General features: G+C 39.2%; 1 pseudogene; it reads right to left on the bottom strand.

The window, feature by feature from the left end:
• Positions 1–14,930: 14,930 nt before the first annotated feature.
• On the bottom strand, positions 14,931–16,622 carry LOC110312072 (annotated as a pseudogene).
• Between the last annotated feature and the right edge of the window lie 4,564 nt (positions 16,623–21,186).

Genomic DNA, 21,186 nt, shown 5'->3' with positions numbered 1-21,186 from the left:
ATTGTCAAATATTGTCCATTCTTAGCTGCTTGAATGAAATAAAAGTATATGTAAATTTTAGTATTCCTCAGAAGTCACTGATAACATAAAAATATGAGTCTGATAGCATTATTATGTACTAAGTATTTGTTTAAGAATGGACAATAACATTTAAACATTGGGTATTTGCAAATCACTTTTAAAATATCATGTTGTTCTCATTAGAGGTATTATTTGCCCCATTCTTAGACAGGAAATTGAGGCTCAGAAACTGGGAACCAACCCCAGAAATGGTCACACAAACAGGGCAAGATGAACTTCCATACTCCTTGTTCTCATTGCTTATATATATATGTGTGTGTGTGTGTGTGTGTGTGTATACATATGTGTGTATGTATGTATATATGTGTATAGACATATATATTTAAAACTACTTTTATGTACTCTCAAGTCTCCATACCAAAACAAGAAAACACTCCAATAATTTCAGATGTAAACTTTATTTTCAAAGAGATAAGAGAATTTTTTTACTCAAATATTTGATTGGAAACTTCCTATATAATATGGGATACTAAATTTTATTCTGAATTGAGGATTGCAAATCTATTAATTTCATTCTGTGTTTTCCCAATAAGTAAAAAACCAGACAGAAACATTTGGCATACAGGAAAAAAGGTTCAGGGACTCTGACCACTAATTTTTGTTAAAATATATAAGCAGAATGATTCATAAAACAAAATAGAAACTAGGAAAAGAGATTATAGATCTGGATTCTCCTGGCAGATGAAGGAGGTGTTGCTTAGAAGACTACTTTCAAAAGTGGATTCTGGAATTTTCTGTGAAGGTATTTGTTAGCTTCTTCCCTGAGGCAGCCAGCTGGGCATGAAGGTAAGAGTTCTATAGAAGACAAGAAAGAAAAACCCTTTGGACAGTAGGCTTTTGTGAAGCCCAGCATAAGAGGAATTGTTTGGTCTCTCCAGGTAATGATAGCCACACTTCAGAGGTTTGTGGGACAATCAGGAGAAAACCTTCATGACCAGAAGTGGCTGTACCATTTGGAAATATGGGATTGTATGAAAGATTAACTGTCTCTTTTTCTCTACCATACTCAGCCAAATACATAAAAGTGTGTTAAATTTAAGCATCACACAGATATTCTAATATAATCCATACAGCATATTTATAAAATATAATAATTATCCCCATTTTACAGATGAAGAAATAAGCTTATGTCAGAAAAGACACTTTTTTCTCAGAGTTGCTTGAAGAACAAGAGTTAGAATATAGACACTATTCAAGAATTTTTCCCCTGTGGGGCGCTATGGGGGACTTTTGGGATAGCATTGGAAATGTAACTGAGGAAAATATGTAATAAAAATATTAAAAATTAAAAAAAATGCAAAAAAAAGAAACGAAAAAAAAAGAATATAGACACTAGTGCAGCAATAACGCTGGGGTCAGATTAGAAAATATATCCCATATGTACCATATAAATAATTTTAACTCAGGGTGGTCTGCTAGAAAACACCTGCTAGACAAGCAAGCATCTTCTTGGTTAAAAAAGACACTGAAGCAAGCCTATATGCACACATGTAGCTAATCCGGTCTACACAGCCAGATGTTTAAGGAGATAAGGACACATGATAGGTAAAGAACTCTCAAATATGAGCAGGTAATATCTTTAAAGTATATATATGGAACTAGTCACAGTCTCGCTATTAGCTAAAATAATCTTACAAAGCTTACCCAACTCATGGTCAAAGCCATTAGTCAAAGGTATTTGCCCCTATAAAATTCTACTCACTAGACAGGGCATCCCGTAAGGGATGGGGCTGCCATCCCACACTCACATCTCTAACCTATAATTGTTCCTATCTGAAAGAATTACAGGGATGGAAATGGAGAGGAGCCTGAGAAAAAGAAGGTCCAGCGACAGGCCCAAAGTGGGATCCAGCTCACAGGGGAATCCCAAGGCCTGACATTATTAATGAGGCTATGGAGTGCTCACAAAAACGGACCTAGCATGACTGCACTTGGGAAGACTCAACAAGAAGCTGAAAGAGTCAGATGCAGATATTTGCACCCAACCAATGGACAGAAGTAGCTGACCCCTGTTATTGAATTAGGGAAGGCTGAAAGAAACTGAGGAGAAATGCAATCCTGCAGAAGGACCAGCAATCTCAATTAATCTGGACCCCCAAGATCTCTCAAACACTCGACCACCAAACAGCATACACCCACTGATATAATGCCCCCAACACACATACAGTAGAGGACTTGTGGGTCTGTGTTTATACAGAGATGGTGCATCTAACCCTCAGGAGACTGGAGGCCACAGGGAGTTTAGAGGTCAGGTGGGGTAGAGGGTGGGGAAACAAAATACCCATGGAAGGAGTTACAAAGACAAAGTTCAGAGCAGAAACAAAGGAAAGACCATCCTGAGTCGAGTTTCCACTTTCCTAGTTTCCCCTCCGAAAATCCTCTATCCGCTCCTCCCTCCCCTTGCTCCCCAACCCACCCACTCCCATTCCTGGTTTTGGCATTCCCCTATTCTGGGGCATAGAACCTTCACAGGACCTAGGGCCTCTCCTCCCACTGAAGACCGACTAGGCCATCCTCTGCTACACATACAGCTAGAGCCACAAGTTCCACCATATGTTTTCTTTGGTGATTTAGTTCCAAGGAGCTCTGCGGATACTGGTTAGTTCATATTGATGTTCCTTCTATGGGGCTTCAGACCCCTTCAGCTCCTTGAGTACTTTCTCTATCTCCTTCATTAGGGACCTTGTGCTCTGTCCAATGGATGATTGTGAGTATCCACTTCTGTATTTTCCAGGCACTGGCAGAACCCGGCAGGAGACAGCTACATCAGGCTCTGTCAGCAAGCTCTTGTTGGCATCTGCCATAGTGTCTGGGTTTGGTGGTTGTTTATGGGATGGATCCCCAAGTGGGACAGTCTCTGGATGGTTGTTCCTTCAGTCTCTGCTCTGAATTTTGTCTTTGTAACTCCTTCCAGGAGTATTTTGTTCCCCCTTCTAAGAAGGATTCTGAGCTTCTGGGCTAATATCTACTTATCAGTGAGTGCATATCATGTGTGTTCTTTTGTGATTGGATTATCTCACTCAGGATATCCTCCATTTGCCTAAGAATTTCATAAATTCATTGTTTTTAATAGCTGTGTGTCTCTTCCTATTCCGACCAGCCGAAAAGAGCGACAACACTACGTTCTTCTCAAAGCAGTTTATTCAGGAACCTTTCAATATCATGCATGAATCTCTCTCCAGAAGTCAATCTCTCCAGGAAAAAACAACAACAACCAACCCGCCCCCAATAGCAATCCCTTATATATCCTCTCAACCACGCCCCATCAGCCCAGTCCACGTAACAGCAGTCCATTGGCCAGAATCATCACTTTGCATATGGTGTGATCTTGCATCATGGTGCACCTGCGCAGTTCTCATGATGGATGCGGCTTATTTTCAGGTGTATGAGGAAGTCAGGTGCAAGTCATAAGACTTGGCTGCAGTCCCCGTTGCTATCTTGGGACTGCTGCCACACCCACTCTTCACAGCTGTGTAGTACTCCATTGTGTAAATGTACTACATTTTCTGTATCCATTCCTCTGTTGAGGGACATCGGGGTTCTTTCCAGCTTCTGGCTATTATAAATAAGGCTGCTATGAACACAGTGGAGCATGTGTCCTTATTACATGTTGGAGTATCTTCTGGGTATATGCCCAGGAGTGATATTGCTGGATCTTCTGGTAAAACTATGTCTAGTTCTCTGAGGAACCACCAAACTGATTTCCAGAGTGGTTGTACAAGCTTGCAGTCCCACCAGCGATGAAGGAGTGTTCCTCTTTCTCCACATCCTCGCCAGCATCTGCTGTCATCTGAGTTTTTGATCTTAGTTATTCTGACTGGTGTGAGGTGGAATCTCAGGGTTGTTTTGATTTGCATTTCCCTGATGATTAAGGATGTTGAATATTTTTTAGGTGCTTCTCAGCCATTCGGTATTCCTCAGTTGAAAATTCTTAGTTTAGCTCTGTACCCCATTTTTAATAGGGTTGTTTCATTTTCTGGAGTCCAACTTCTGGAGTTCTTTATACATATTGGAAATTAGCCCCCCTTATTGGATTTATTTTTTGAGTCACTGTGTAACTCAGTCGAACTTGCAGTTCTTATCTCAGCCTCTGGAGCCTCCATGCCTGCTTTCTTACCATTCTTAATTAAAATTCTAAGATTAATTTCAATATGTATATGCCAATAACTTTCAAATGACATGCTATTTCTAATGTTTGTGTATGTACTGTTAATCTTCATATTAATTATAGAGCTCATGTTGATAGAGATTCTGAACAAAATGGGAAAAAAGAGGGAAAACATCTGAGCAGTGAGTTGTAATCAGTTATTTTGACCTGCTCACCTTGTCAGCCCATTTCCTGAAACTAAAACCAAGTCTGAAGAGACAAAGCTTCCAACTTCCTTTGAAACAACTTGGAACATCTGAGTGTTAGTCAACAAATGGAAAAGCCAAGTGCATTTCAGACATTTCAAGGATACTTAATTTGAAACTTGAACACTTCAAAAACATGCAAGAGAAAGAGACACCCTAATACTGGAACATAAGCCTAGTATTCAGTCGTGTCTTCAGACCTGGGGCCATGGCTATTAAACATTATATGTGTTTAATTTTATTTAACTGATTTATTAAAGTCTCTGTGTTTTTATGTACACTGTGTTCAATAATGCTAGAAGGGAAATCTTGTATATATTTTGTGACTTTTGTTTCTTTAAAGGAAATTAGACTACTAGTGTAAAGGTGTGTGGTCAAAATTGTACAATCTAGAAAAAGTAGAATTAGTTTTACTCTCAGTGGCTGGATGTGAGATTTCTCATCTCTTTACATGTACACATTAAGAATAGATCATATTTTTAAAAGCATTTTATTTATTTTTTATAACTTCATACTTGTACATAATGATCATAAACACCTCCTACTCTGCTACATCCATTCCAGTAGTGACTGGTATGACAGGCTTAGAAACCTGGAAGCAGTCCTGAAGCAAAAAGTTTCACGGAAACTTAGTCTACTGGAACCGTGGCATCTCGTATAACGAATGCTCCAAACTTGTCCTTGCGAATGGATCTGTGTGCTTTCTTTCAGTATTGTTTTATTATAGGTGCCTCCAAGCAATACCTTGCCAAATACCTAAGCAAAATCGAACTTTGCTTCCTGGCCTTCACCAATGCCCTAGGTAGTCCTTGAGCCTGGAATTCAGTAAGAATATTGCCTATTCAGTGACATTCAGAATTGCCTCTAGTATTGTAAGAGAGATAGTGAAAAAAATTAGGCATTACTATCTACTACATAGAATTAGATATCTCAGGCCAAGCTTAGCAAAGTAAGTTTAGAATTCTTATTATAGTTATGTATGGCAGACTACATTACTTATTAGTAGAAAGTCACTGTCACCCCCACACTGTCACTTAGAATAAAAGCCAAGTTGCTCCCATATACAGGAATTTACAGTGGTTTAGGAAGTAGATCGGACTGTGGTTTTAGAGTATTGCATTATTCATGAGAAGGTTAGCTAGAGTGGAACTCCCTGAACTTGGGCATGAAAGCCCTTAGTCCAGAGTGTAAAGATCTCATACCTGTCTTCTAAAAATGTAGTTGACCTTAGATAGAACAGACTTTGTCTCAGTTGTTTTATTGCCTAGTTCCTACCAGTCTTTGTGTTTGCATTCCTCTGTTTTGTGTAAGAATCATTAAAGCATCCAGTAACCTCATTGTACCTTGCTGATGTGTCACCTAACTTCCCTATTTTCTTCTGTTTTAAAAGTCTGGTGCTCAATTTGACAAATTACATTCAGATACCACATTCCCTTGTGTTCATATTTGTTTGTCACTCATTTCTCTCCGACTCCTGCCCACCTAACCGGGACCCTGATTCCTTCTGCGGATTGAGGGAGGCCGACTGGGGCCAACCGGTCCCCAGCACTACTCCCCTCCCTTATCCCCGGCAGCTTTCTCAACATTTCTTCTTTTTAACATGCCCCCTCCTATCCTCACATCTAAAAATAATGGCTTTTAGCCAGGCATGGAGACACATGTCATTAGTCCTAGTGTGGCAGGCAGATCTACTTGAGGTAAAGGCCAACCTGGTCTACAAAGTGAGTTTCAGGTCATCCAGGGCTACACGGAGAAACCCTATAACATTTTTATAACTAACTGAGTTTAATTAGGGTTCTTGCATGTTCATGAATGTAGAATAACTAACTTCCCAATGACAATATTCCCTGAAGAAGGATGATTTTTTTCTTCCCCCACAGCCATTAACTGCCATTCACTCCTTAGCTAGGAGCAGGTATTATGTGCCTGTTTCCCATCCATGCTGGAATGCTGGGGGCTAGAACTTCTTTATTATTGTTTGACTCTTTGTCATGCCAATAAATAAGATATATATTACAGTTTTCATGTAGTTACCAGTGAGGCTGAATGGCTGTTTTCAAGGTGGCTACTTCTCCATTTTATCATCTTCCCAATAGCATCCTAATCTACAGGTCAGTAATAACAAAGCTATGATAAATGAACTACAATGAATCACACCACAGCACTGCATTTGACATTATTATGAATGTCGGTACTTGAGTGTTAATCGTTTTCTCTCAAGTGTTAAACATGTAGAGAGTGATGTTAGTTTATGTATCACCTTATTTATGATCTTCTTTCTCATGAGTCTCAAGGTGTCTCTACAGGCACTTGTTAATCTTGAGATATGTCAAAAAAAAAAAAAAAAAGATGACTGCCCAGCACATGGTAGACTAGGATCATTCCCTAGAGTTCATTCATGCTTCTTCCCAGCCTTTGATCTTCTTTCATGGGAATATGAAACCCAAGGGGTTTAAGAAACTTATTCAAAGCCAATATTAACTTGATGCCAAACGTCAAAGTCAGATCTCTCTTGTTACTCTATGACTACCTCCTAGTGCAACCGTGAACTTGAATAATTGCACTCACTTTTGAGGGTATAGTTTCACCTAATTAATATTTCCAAAACTTTCAGAAAAGAAGTTTGACTGTTTATCCCTCCATCATAGGACTTAACATAGTGGGAACAGTGGGTGCAAGCCTTTTATAAATTCTGAGCAGGGGGAAGACTGTGCTTATGTCAGATTCTATCCCAGAGTTCATATCCTTTCCAGTTTAAAACATTTCACAAATAGCCTTGGTGGTAGCTTTCAAAATAGCAGATATTAGGCACATTTTCAATCCCCCTACTTCAAAAATTCTCCGTCCTCATTGACTATATACTACCCTCTTTTTTTTTTTTCAAAACTTCAGGAAATTGTTATATGCAATCAGCTTGTTTTGAACTTTCAAGAAACTTTCCTCCACTGAGACATTTCCTTAACCGTCACTTGATGACAGGGAGTACACTCAGTTGTGCCTGATCTTCATTTGGTGGTATTTGCTTTGTCTCTATTTACCTTAACACCATAAGAACTTTTGTTTCTCCATAGAGGAACATATGACTAAATAAAACTTCACTGCCCTTTGGTTCCTAACACATATTAATCACAAATAAAAATAATTTCATTAAACCAATATGACACATAATTCTAAAGTCCTCTAGCACTACAGAACTCTTTCTCCTAGTGTTAAGTTCATGGAGGAAGAAAGACAAAGCTAAAACCTACCAACCAGGGGTAATCCTGTTGTTCATACCTTTTCGTCTGGAGGAGAAATTACTACCAGTCAAAGTCAGCAAAACAAACTGACCAGAGGATTTCCTCCTGGCATTCTCCCTTCTTGTCTGAATTATTTGCAGAGATTAGCACCAAATAGAACACCCAGAATTGATTTACAGTGGTCAGTGCTTCTTCAGCAGTCCTGAGTATCTGTGCTAACTCTGGGAACTCTGCCATCCATGTGACTTTAGCAGATAAATAACACCATTATTCTTTAGCCTTCATGCTTGGGTGTAAGTCTCACTCGTGGATAGCTGAGATTTATAGATGATGTAATTTAGAATTCTGGCTCCATAAGTTAATGCTCCATGAATGTCTTCTTTATCTCTGCAGGAATGATCCATGGACAGATCCCTGGAACAACTCTCATCTTCTCGTTTGTTCTCTTTGCTTTTGATGAAGGCTTTACACTGCCAGATTCACTGCTGTTTGCACTAGGAAAGAAAATTGATCTGTTGTAGACAAAAATGAGATTAATGTCTATGATGAAGCAATGTGTTTTTAAATGTCAAATCTAGAGAGATAAATGACTATATAGAGCAATTACTAGGTACTAGACCCTAAGTAGGTGCTTTATATATTTTTTTTTTCACCTATAAACCCATTTAATTCTTTCAACAACCCCATGGAGTATGCATTTTACTCTTGCTACTTTGTATTTAAGAAGACAAGAGGCTTGGCAAGATTATGCCATTGTTCTAAGAAGTGTTAAAAGTTAGGCTGGAAATGGGTCTCCTTCTCTATGGTGTCTGCATTTTAACCATTGCTCTTTATAAATGAATCAAGTTGATACACAGAAGGGAAACACCACTTGATTGCAGTCTAAATGCAGTCCCTTCCCATATTGAACTTCAACATGTATATGGACATACAAATATTTTTTCTACTTCATTATTGTTTATTTTGTATAACTATCCTCATATTATGGATCCTTTATTGTGAGTCAAATTCTTTGAATTGTGTCTTTTTTCAATGATTCATTTATTTAGTCTTTTAGTTGGTTTTCATTTGTGACACATGTAGAGATTCTTTGCTATCTGTTCATGTGAGAGAGTGGCTCCCAATACAATTCCCTAAAGGCTGAATATGAGTGGACATGATGACTATTTCATATCTCTAGACACAATCAGGCAAGCTGATGTAAGTTAGATACCTGTATTTTGTCCCAGTTTCTCAAGTGTCACAGTAACCTATTTAGTCAAATCCCTGCCAAGTCAGGACACATCTGTATTGATTTATATGAAAGTAGACATTTTTATTTAAAAAAAAAAAAACAAAAAAAGATTTATTTATTTATTTGTTTATTTATTTAATTTATGTATATGAGTACACTGTAGCTGTACAGATGGTTGTGAGCCTTTATGTGGTTGTTGGGAATTGAATTTAGGACCTCTGCTCACTCTGGTCATCCCCATTCACTCTGGTCATCCCTGTTCACTCAATCCCTGCTCACTCTGGCCCAAAGATTTATTATAAATAAGTACGCTGTTGCTGTCTTCAGACACACCAGAAGAGGATGTCAGATCTCATTATGGGTTGTTGTCAGCCACCATGTAGTTGCTGGAATTTGATCTCAGGACCTTCGGAAGAGCAGTCAGTGCTCTTACCCACTGAGCCATCTCACCAGCCTGAAAGTAGACATTTTCAAGCTCATGAACATAGTTTAGTATGTTTGAGCCCAGGAGATTTTTCAGGCCCACTTTTTCAAGGGTGCTTCCCTATGCTGTGTCTGACAGATGCTCCTGTCCAGCTCTAAATGAATACCCATCTTTGAAATGGAAAGATCTTTGAACATAACAGCAGGGCAGACAATAAAGAAGTCTTTCAAAAATCCTGTAATCTTTCAGGTTGGGTAGAGACTCATGTGTGTTCTTACTGGTTACAGTTCACCCTGTATCTTAACAGTCCACATCTATTTCAATCAAAATTACCTGGTATTATTCTTAGTTTGTATTTTACTTCTGTGACCAGACACCATAACAAAGGTAGCACTTAAGGAAGATAATATTTAGTTGGAGCTGGCTTACAGACTCAGAGGTTCAGTCCATTATTATCATGGCAGGAAGCACAGCAGCATCCAGTCAAGCATGGTGCTGAAGGAGCTGAGACTTCTACATCTTCATCCAAAGACTTGAGCAGAGTGTCTTCAGGCAGCTAGGAGGAGGGTCTCAAAGCCCACCCTCACAGTGACACATTTCCTCCAATAAGGCCACACCGCCTTCAACAAGACTACACCTTCAAATAGTGCCACTCCTTGGGCCAAGCATATTTAAACAACCACAGTGGTAGTTGGGACTCAGATTAGAAGTTCACTTGGAAGAAACTTATAACTCCTGTTGTGGTTCTCTGGGTTGTAAACACTCAGAGTCTGTAAGTTTCCTTTGATGATGATCAGTGACTTCTCTCTAATCACATGGTCAGCCTCCAATTCTATTCTGTATACTAGTAGTTGCTGTGTTAGACATCTCGTTCTCTCCTGAAGAGGCAGCCTACCTTCTTGAGGTCAGAACATAGGTTACTTCACCAAGTACCCAGGAAATTATGGGCCAGATATTTTCAAAGGGATCTTATACACCAGTAATTTTATGAATCAGTGGCAAGAATTTCCTATTTGAAACAAAGGAACAATTTCCTCTTTCACTCTAAGAGATTAAATAGATATTCTTTAATGTGATCATATTTAATGAGAAACAACTAAATGGGAGATATTTCATAGAAAGAATTTGGTCAAGGCCTAAGTCATAGTTGATTGCTTTATGCACAGTGGAGAAGGCTAGAATAAATGTTTTTTAATCTGTGTAATTGACAGACACTCTCTATATCCTTCTACATGTGACATTAACTCCAACAATGAGTGAAGAAGAGACAGGTACTGAGACTAATGGTGGATAGAGTTTCCTTTTCCTTTTCCTCTCAAGTCAAAGCTATTCATCTGAGATGGAACGTATTTAACCTATTCTTTGGGTTCATAGTAGTACCCAGTATGGTTACTACTTAGTAAAGTTTCAAAATGCTGTTGGGCTCAAGCTCACTCTATTGCTGCAGTTTAAAGAGTGAGTATATTATTTTACTGGCATATTTTACTAGGGTTCTCATTGGCAAGTCACCTCAATATAAACACAGAGTTGAGATAAAGAAAAAGGTAGCCTTGCTGTCCAGAAGCTGAATAACGAGACAACATTTCAAAAGAAAGGAGGTAAGCAACAGTACAAATTTAAGCAAGCTTAAAATACTGATGTCCAGAGTTGGGCTCAGCAGGTAGAGCAAGATCACATGGCTAACATGGGGACCCATGCATGGATCCAGTTGCAAAGGCAGCTTAATTTGACTCTCCCCAGCTATACCACTTCAAACAAGTTTCTAAATTCTCAAGCAGCTTCAGAACAGATCACCAGTCTAGTAAGGTTTAGATTCACTTTCTACGGATTTTCTTTAAATTGCCATCATTTCGCCATTGACTCTGAAAGGTGCATGAGTATATGCCTGGATCTCTTGTGGGTGATGCACATAGATTCTGTAAAGAGAAAATTCTACACCCTCTGAACTTCCCAGTATTGTAGAATAAAGGTAGCTTTCCTTTGCTAAGATTAAGGACTTCCCAGAGAGGGTGTCCTTCATCTCAGCTGCCCTGTGGTTTAACGTAAATCTTGGTGCTTTTTGCCCTTGTTATATAAAGCCAATGTTTTAGAGCACAGAAAATCCCCATCTTTCTCAAATAAATCTCCACTCTAGAAAATACTGACCAATTCTCGATTCAAAGATGTCGATTTGAAATTCAAAGCTTAAAGTAGACTACTTATAGTCAGTTTCTGTTACTCTCATGTTGACAGGAAGACCACCAGGTACCAAGAGGATTTGTATGACAACCTTGAAAACTTGATCATTTTTGCTGTTGCAATATTGAGTTGTTTCTTTATATTGCTTTAAATTTTTGCCTGTGTTTTTGAGGGGAGCACAAACTCAGCTTTCCTAAGTCCGTTGCTCATTAGTCAATCCTGTTTCTAAGCTGTCCCAGGGATGCTTAAGACTTCATTAAAAAATGGGGCTCAGAGCTAAACAAAGAATTCTCACCTGAGGAATACAGAATGGCTGAGAAGCACCTGAAAAAAATGTTCAACATTCTTAATCATCAGGGAAATGCAAATCAAAACAACCCTGAGATTCCACCTCACACCAGTCAGAATGGCTAAGATCAAAAATTCAGGTGACAGCAGATGCTGGCGAGGATGTAGAGAAAGAGGAACACTCCTCCATTGTTGGTGGGATTGCAAGCTTGTACAACCACTCTGGAAATCAGTCTGGCGGTTCCTCAGAAAATTGGACATAGTACTACCGGAGGATCCCGCAATACCTCTCCTGGGCATATATCCAGAAGATGTCCCAACCGGTAAGAAGGACACATGCTCCACTATGTTCATAGCAGCCTTATTTATAATAGCCAGAAGCTAGAAAGAACCCAGATGCCCCTCAACAGAGGAATGGATACAAAAAATGTGGTACATTTATACAATGGAGTACTACTCAGCTATTAAAAAATGAATTTATGAAATTTCTAGGCAAATGGATGGACCTGGAGGGCATCATCCTGAGTGAGGTAGCCCAATCACAAAAGAATTCACACAATATGTACTCACTGATAAGTGGATATTAACCCAGAAACTTAGGATACCCAAGATATAAGATACAATTTGCTAAACGCATGAAACTCAAGAAGAACGAAGACCAAAGTGTGGACACTTTGCTCCTTCTTAGAATTGGGAACAAAACACCCATGGAAGGAGTTACAGAGACAAAGTTTGGAGCTGCGACAAAAGGATGGACCATCTAGAGACTGCCATATCCGGGGTTCCATCCCATAATCAGCTTCCAAACACTGACACCATTGCATACACTAACAAGATTTTGCTGAAAGGACCCATATATAGCTGTCTCTTGTGAGACTATGCCGGGGCCTAGCAAACACAGAAGTGGATGCTCACAGTCAGCTATTGGATGGATCACAAGGCCCCCAATGGAGGAGCTAGAGAAAGTACCCAAGGAGCTAAAGGGATCTGCAATCCTATAGGTGGAACAACAGTATGAACTAACCCCCCCCCCCCCTGGAGCAGGGGGGAACGCCAGGACCAAGAAGTGGGAGTGGGTGGGTGGGGGAGTGGGTGGGGGAGCATGTGGGGTACTTTTGGGATAGCATTGGAAATGTAAATGAAATAAATACCCAATAAAAAACAAATAAATATGTCTAAGGCATCTGTAAATAGACAATAATAAAGTAATGCCCTTACCTGGGAGGAGGGCAAGAAGTTACCCAGATAATGACAGAATTAGTAAAGGACTCTTCTGAGCTAGCTCTTATATGGAAGCAGCTCTTTGTATTCTGCAAGCTCAGGTCCAAATTAACAGTTAATAACTTTTCAAAAGATGAGGCAAACTTAACCTTGTTTTAAGGTATACTCATCGAGTGATTAGAAATGTAGGGAAATTTAATGTAAGCAATGCATTTCAGATGCTCTTATATTGGCTTCTGGTCAGAGAAAATAATGATAAAGTACATTTGCTCATGTAATCACGTGGCTTTAGTCTATTAGTAAACAGAATTCACTTGTTTATTGTAATTAAAATTAGTTTATTAAGTTAAAAACATTCATTTGGCCAGCTAAAAATTTAGTGTCATTAAGTTAAATATGTGTCAAATTACTTCATTTTATTTGATGTTTAAAAAAAGATTAAAGAATCCAAATATCAAAAAAAAAAGACTTTACAGACCTCTTTAAAGCCTCTCCCCCTACATGTGCATAGAAGAATCTTACCTTCCATTAAGCATATCCAGTCTCCAGCAATCTTCAGAACAGTAAATACACCCCATCTACTATTCTTCTTGTTATAAAAACATTTCCTGATGTCTGATGCTTAGCCATGGTACCCTCTGTCAGGAATCTTTTAGTATAAGTGTGTCCTTAGGCTCCTTCCCATTTTGTCCCTCTAGCCATTGACTCCAGGGCTGATTATAGAGTAAATAATGACATAAGTAAAACTTGCCTTTTTTTATATTTTTTCTGCTTTGAGTTCCACTCTGTTTCCTATTATGTGCATAGCAGTACCTGATAAGCACAGATACATAACAGCATGTAATCAAATTTCTATTTTCTATGATTATTAGCTTTGAGAAATCTAATGCCATCAAATAGACAAGAAAACAATATTCTTATTGTAGTGATGATCAACATATTTGAATTTCTCTTGAGTTGGAGCTGTCAATATTATTTAAAATTATTTTTGGTACTCCAACATTGTAACTGAATTATAGTCTCATTCAGAAACACGAAGGCTCAAAATTCAAGTCCATCTACTTAAAACACAGTCATTTCCAAGTCTTTGGGTCACTTACTTGCTTAATACTTAATTGTTTTTTGTTTGGAACTCTGTGGTTTTAGTTTTGTTTTTGTTTTTCTAGACGGGTTATTTGTGTGGTCCTCAAACTAGCTCTGTAGATCAGGCTGGCCTTAAAGTCACAGAGATCTGCCTGTCTCTGCCTCCCCAGCATTGGGATTTAAGACATGTGCCACTACCACCTCACTTGCAAGTCTGTAATTTTTATACCCAGGAATTTGGTAGATTTTTAAACCCAGGAAGATAAAGTATACTAAAATCTGATGACAAGTAAGAGATGCGGCTTTATTTTGCTATCTGGAAGAAAAGCAACTGGATAGACATCACTTTGATGAATGCTGTCTTAAATATTTGAGTAAGAAAGTCTACATGCGTATTAAAATGTTAGAAATAAATCATTGTCAATTGTCCCTTGAATCCCTGAATTTTGACAGTCTTCCTGCACACGGCTTGGAGTTCACTGTCCTCGTTGTTGGGCTCCATAAGAGTATGATATTTGCTTTATCGTATTTCATACTAAAAAATGTACTCAAATCATACTAGAAGTGGAGGCTCAGCCTCTTTTCCCAATCTTTTCATATATTTCCTAACCATGCATCTCAAATGCCTTACTGAGATGTAATTGAGATATCAAAAAAATGTTTTCTGGTAAGAAATGTCCCAAAGTAGGAGTAATAACATTGAAGACATAAATACAGACACGTGCAAATTTGTCTTTATTTTTGTTCAAGAAGCAGGGCTAATGGACAATATGAATTCATCAATGGGATATGAGCCAGGTTTCCAAGTTGGGATTGTGCTTTTGTTATATTCTTCATTTCAAAGCTAGGTTCTCAGCATCCTCATTCTTAGGCCAGTTGGCAGCAGCGGGCAGTGGCCCAGTCCATTGTTGAGCACTGACAGTGGCAAGTATTTCCATTCCGGATATCCCAAGATCCACAACCATAGCCACAAGCACAAGCAGTGACAGTCATTCCTGCATGGTCATGTGAGACAGAGGTCAGAGCCGTTGGACTGTAAGCAATGGGGAGTCTCTACCTGTCCTTTCTTAGGAAGCATATGAGTAGATCTAGGTTTTGCAGGACATTTGCAGCTATTCAAATTTCACAGTTCTCCTCAAGCAAACTAATTACAAGTTACTTAAACTGAAGGACTTGAAAGGAAGAGTTTCACTGTCTTTGAATTAATAGCAAACTCATCCCTGTTTTGGCCCCTCCCCTGCCCATGATATAAGGAAATAGATTAGGAAAGAAATGAAGGCTATATCCATGGCCAGACAGATGAAGAACAGGAAGGGTTGTCATGTGGTGGCATGAAGGAAGAAGTGACAGAAAGGGCAAAACCCAAAAGTCCTTTAGTAGCATCCTTGGGGAACTGAAAATCAGGAAGAGGTGTCTACACACCTGGAACTATAGCTCAGGTCCATGGTAGTACAAACCTGAGTTAGGAGAAGGTGGTATCTCTTCTTGAGGAATTACTCACCAGAAGGACAGGAGGCCAGTCTGCCTGAAGCCTTGATACTAGTACAGGAGAAAGTCTTTGTTGCAGTGGAGGGGCAGTCATCTGAGGGAGAGAGAAAGAAAAGTGACATTGCTCATGATCTTTCTCACAACTCCCTTGTATTCCCTCTTGTATCTTAAGATTGTCACTGTTTCCATAAATAGTCCACTTACCAGCTTTTAAGATCCAGCTTCTTCATTTGTGAATAGAAAGTCATAGTTGTACTTACCTCATAAAGTTGCCTGTGAAAATTGCATGAACTAACTGAATGCTTTATGCTCATAAATTACAGTCCCTATCCTGATCAAGAACATGGAGCTCTTATTCAAGAGGTCTAAAGGGTAGGGTGGTGGTTGGAGAGATGGCTCAGCAGTTAAGAACACTGACTACTCTCCCAGAAGAGCTGAGTTCAATTCCCAGCAACCACATGGTGGTTCACAACTATCTGTAATGGGATCCAATTAAAAAGAGTGACAGTGTACTTCTATACATGAAATAAATAAATATTTTAAAAAATAAAAGAAAGGAAAAAAAGGGGGCAGTGTGCTGAAGAAGCCCTGGTCAGGAAGGCAGGGATGGAGAGGACTAAGGGCTTAGACCAGGATACAGGGGATTTTAGGATTTACGTACAGTCAGCATCAGCAAAGCTCAAACTATGATTTTTTTTCCTACTCATCTCATACCTCAATTGACAAGAAGTTCCTTGACCTTCTTCTCCACAATAGATTCTAAGGTCCCCTCAGTATTCACTGGGACCATAAACTGGAGAAGGGAGATGCAGATGAGAAAGGAACAAATTGTAGTCTTCATCCTGTTGAAAGTCAGCATCCTAGGGCTGGAGGGAAAGAGCAGAAAAGATGAGATCACTGAGCTATAGGTGGCTGTGAGGGAAAGGACATATTCTGGAGAGAGCAGGGAGAGCACAACAAAAGTAACTGTACTATAACTGTTCTAGATGTTTAGAGAAGAAGAGAGATGACTGACTTACCAGAATCTCAGGAAACGTTCTAGGACCTGGCCAGATGAGATGCTTTAATACACTGTGGGATTACTGACCTGTGTACCCTTCCTATATACAAGCACATCCCAATGCAGTAAACACTTTCAGTACGTTTTGACATCCCGGATGTCTATTATAGCAATTTCCTGTGAATTATGACACTTGACCAAAGAAAAACAGGTGAGGTTCAAGAGAGTAAGAAAGTAAACATTCTTGACCTATCTGGAAAAGCTGAAACTTACAAGGTTCACAGTCCCCACTCTAACCAGTCGAACTGCCAAGTGGTGACTCTTGGCCCGTTGGAGGTGCCTGGAATGCCTTGCAGAAAGCTCTATAGGTGCAGCATAAGGGAACTACAATAATTCTGGTATGAGCTTTTCAGTTATGGAGCTGCATTCAAGCTGTCTTAATTAAAATACACAAACACACATGTACAAACACACATGTACCACATGCAAACAAACACACACATATACCACATGCAAACACACACAAAGAGAGATAGACAGAGAGACACAGAGGGAAACACACACATACACACACACACACACACACAGGGGGGGATATCATTAAAAAGTCTCACACAACACATTTGGAACCTGATAAGGACAGGAGAGAATCAAAGGTGTTAGAAAATAGTGGCTGAATGTTCCTACAATAGGTGCTGAGACATTCTACCACATGGTGTTAGGATACCTCTTGCTACATCAGTGGTTATAGGAGACCTTGCTTTGGGTGATGAAACATGAACCAAGACTGAGTCATCATCTATCCAGAAGGACAGTCTGGATGAGGAACCTATAGGAGAAATATAAGTGGAGGGGTTTTCCTCTATGTATTATATGAAGTAATATGCCTGCTCCATGAGTGGGATCTGCTGTGTGAGTTCAGAGATACTATGAGGTAGTCTAAAGATACAGCACAAAATTTATGGACCTTGAGAACAACTCTAAGGGAAGAGAGTATTGTCAAACAGTAGCGAGGTTGCTAAACCACAGCTATGCGTAATAAGTTCATCTAATGCCAACATGGCTATTAAGTGGGAATTTGTGTAAGTGAGAAATTACAAAAGCAAAGAAATATATGGCAATTATGTTCTGCATTAACTTCTGGTTTGGGTGTAAATTTGATAAAAGTCAATAGGCTTGCCTTCTTCTTACAGCTGGCAGGATGGAAGAGAAAGAGAATACAATTTAGATTTGTGCTAAAGGTCACTTTCTATTATTCAAATATTTGAAATCCATAGGAAGAACCAGGTAGAAAAGAAAAAGAGGCAAACAAACAAAGCATCATAGTGTGGGGCAGTGAACTGTGCCACCAGACAGAAAACTTGGTAAGGTCGAGTGGATTCAGAAACCCTGTTCGTTCTCATAACTGAGAATGACAGGTGCTTACATCTCCTCCCAACCAGTTTCCTGTCCTGGAACACAATGACCATGGCACCTCATGGAGTGGACTGTGACAATTAGTCACATAGGGGCAACACTTGAAGCCTCTCCACATGCAGATGAGGCATCCCTAACATCTCAGACTAAACCAATAGAAAGTATCTGCCTTTAGACCCCAACCCACCCCAGAGAGGCCATTGATGTCTGGCAACAACAAAGAGTATTGCAATTGCTATTGTTTGCAAGTAAGAATAAGATGGTAACCCTTTTTATGGGATGTCAAAAAATAAAGATTATGTTGACATTGGAGCTCTCTCTTTACTGATAGTGTGGTAAGGTGCAATACAGTCTTCTAGGGGAAGGTTGTCATGAACAGCCTTATTAGGTTATGGATCCTACTTGCTAGAGTATTGAATGGCAGGGAAGTTGTTGCTTAAGCAATAGTGACACATCTACAGTGCATTTGACTGATGCCACAGGAGAAAGTTCATATCTTTTTTTGTTGTTGTTGTCTTTTACTGTAAGCCAGCACAAAAACCTGTAGTAGGGATGCTGTTTCTTTTCTTCTGTCAAGGATATGGTTTGCCTCTCAAACTGTCTTCTAAACACTTGTGCACGTAGAAGAAATTCCTCTTGCAATGGTATAGTGGCCCAACACTTAACTCTAGACATTGGACATAATACCCGAGCAATAAAACTTTGAAGGATATATATATATATATATATATATATATATATATATATATATAGAGAGAGAGAGAGAGAGATTATTAAATGTGTGAAATATAACATACATAAAAGAGAAATTATAAAACACATTTTAATATATTCTTCATTCTATCACTATAAATATGACAAAGAACAGTAAGTAATAACCATGCCACAGCCTCAACAGATTGGGAATTCAAAACAACTTAATGCACAACTTCAAATAAGGGTCCAGTTTTTGGACATGGACAAGTGTATCTAGTTCTTGATGGACTCTAGTCCAATTCCAAAGAGAATTCTTATTCCCCACCACACCTTCTTGTTGTGAGATGGCCAGCGGCTCACATGTCTGGGTTCGAGCCTGGGAGGCAACCTGGAGCTGAAAGAAAAGAGGGAACCTAGGTGGGTTGAGAAATAATGGAACCAAGACAACTAGTCTGCTCAAGGTTCAAATGTTTAATGGCGGACACGCTTTATAAAGGAGGGGGGAAAGCCCATTCCCACCAATTCATTCTTGGAGTCTGGAACCAGCTGCAGGTGATGACATGTAGGATAGGGCATAGTCTCCGGAATAGATCTGGAGCCTCTCAGCAGGTAACAGTGTCTTGAAGAGGAACAGCAATAGTGGCTGAACAATAGAGTGATCTAGGGGGGAAAGCTCCACCCTAGATAATCTCCTTAGTGGCAGCAAGGTCAAGTTCTGGCTCAGCCTGCTTCAGGTTTGTGGGAGGCTACACCTTCTGAGTCCAGCCTTCATCTTCCACACTTCCACTGGGCATCTTAGCATTCCAAACTCCCACCACAAAGGGCCTTAACTTCTGCATGAAATATCCTAGGTGCTTCTCTGAGTTTCAAACACCAACTGGGATCCACATTACAGTATTAGGTCTTGAAAAGCCTTTGGCCTTGGTCTAATTTGACATCATCACTCAAAATATAGCTAACCTGAGGCTGAGATGAGTATTGTGCCTCTCTAAAGTCACAGGTAATCATTTTATATGTAGGAGCTGGTACTAGAACCTAGGTTTCTCCATCACACTGCATTATTCTTTGTATGAAACTGTCTAACTTTTCTGAAGTGAAAAGAAATATAAAGAAGTGGAATAAGACATGATATTTGCCAATTTTGTGAACATTTTTATTTGACAGGAGCATTGACCATAAAAGAATATAATTATGCTGTAATTTTTGAAACAACATAAAAAGATAAAATGATTTTTCTCTTCTGGATGCAAGACCACTGGAGACCAGAGAGGGTACTTGCACTCAGCTTCAAAGGTTTTTTTCCTTCTAAACAAAGTTGTTCCAAAAAATATTATGATGATGAATATGAATTCTTTTCTCTACTGAGTAATTGATATTATTACAAAACTAAGCAGGAACCTTTAGAAATTAAGGAAAAGAATTTTGAAAAATGTTCATTTTTTTTTCAGAGGACATTCCTAAACATACTCTTCATGGGTGTTTATACACACAAATATTCCTCTGCAATCTGACCCCATCACTATTATTCTGTCTTCTCCATGTTAAAAAAAACTAGTAATGAACTGGGCTTTAAGGTTTAAGGTTATGTTATCAAACAAAATGGTCATTGTCTATCTTCACTTGTGCAAATGTGCTGTTGTGCCCACAGATTAGCACCTTGGAGCAAGCTGTGCTCTGAAGACTTCTGCTTTCTTTGCTGTACTTCCTCTTTGGAGTTTAGAATTTCAGGTACAGAATTAAAGGACAACTTAAGCGACCATTTTCAACTGAATGACTGATGCCAACTTCACTAGGACATCAAGTTTGGCACAGGATTCCATAAAGTCTCAATTATCTTTTCTCAGCAGCTACAGTTTGCAATGTCTTTCTCGGTTCTCATTTGTTCCACCCTTTTATCATTGAATAATGGGTTATATTTAAACAAATCTAGAAAGGACCTAGGTCCTTTTGGAGAATGTCACTCTTTGTTGTTACTGCTCATTAACACCAAATGGCGTGGGAATGAGGAGACTGAGAATCAAGTTTTGAAATGGTGACTATAATGAAAACATGGTCCCATTCAGGAAAGCTGGCTCATTGTCCCGGGTATGGATTCATCTTCCATAGTGATCCTGCTTCTTAGGTAATAGAGGCTAATTTGTACCTATCTATGTGTATGTCTTTAAAGTTATTACTCCTGGCCTGTTGCCAGAAAACATTTTCAGCATCTCAATGATTATACCTCACTGGCATATGAGATTGGTGGTCAAGAAAGATACAAAAAGAATGGGAACAATGGATCTCCCCCATACAGTTCTCCTACCCCCTGCCATTTTAATAAAAAAAAATGAGTATATTGGTTGGCATGAAATACAGAGCAGCGAAATAACATGCTTTTATGGGAACTACCATCTGCAACAATGAGATTCAAGGCACATTCAGGATGACTGCAAAGTGCGGCAGATGGGGATTTTTTTTTTTTATTCTTTAATCTTTTATAACAGTC

The sequence above is a fragment of the Mus caroli genome, chromosome 16, assembly GCF_900094665.2.
Source record: "Mus caroli chromosome 16, CAROLI_EIJ_v1.1, whole genome shotgun sequence".
Classification (NCBI taxonomy): Eukaryota; Metazoa; Chordata; class Mammalia; order Rodentia; family Muridae; genus Mus; species Mus caroli.
Note: the sequence above shows the minus strand (reverse complement) of the source record. Positions and strands in the feature narration are given on the sequence as shown.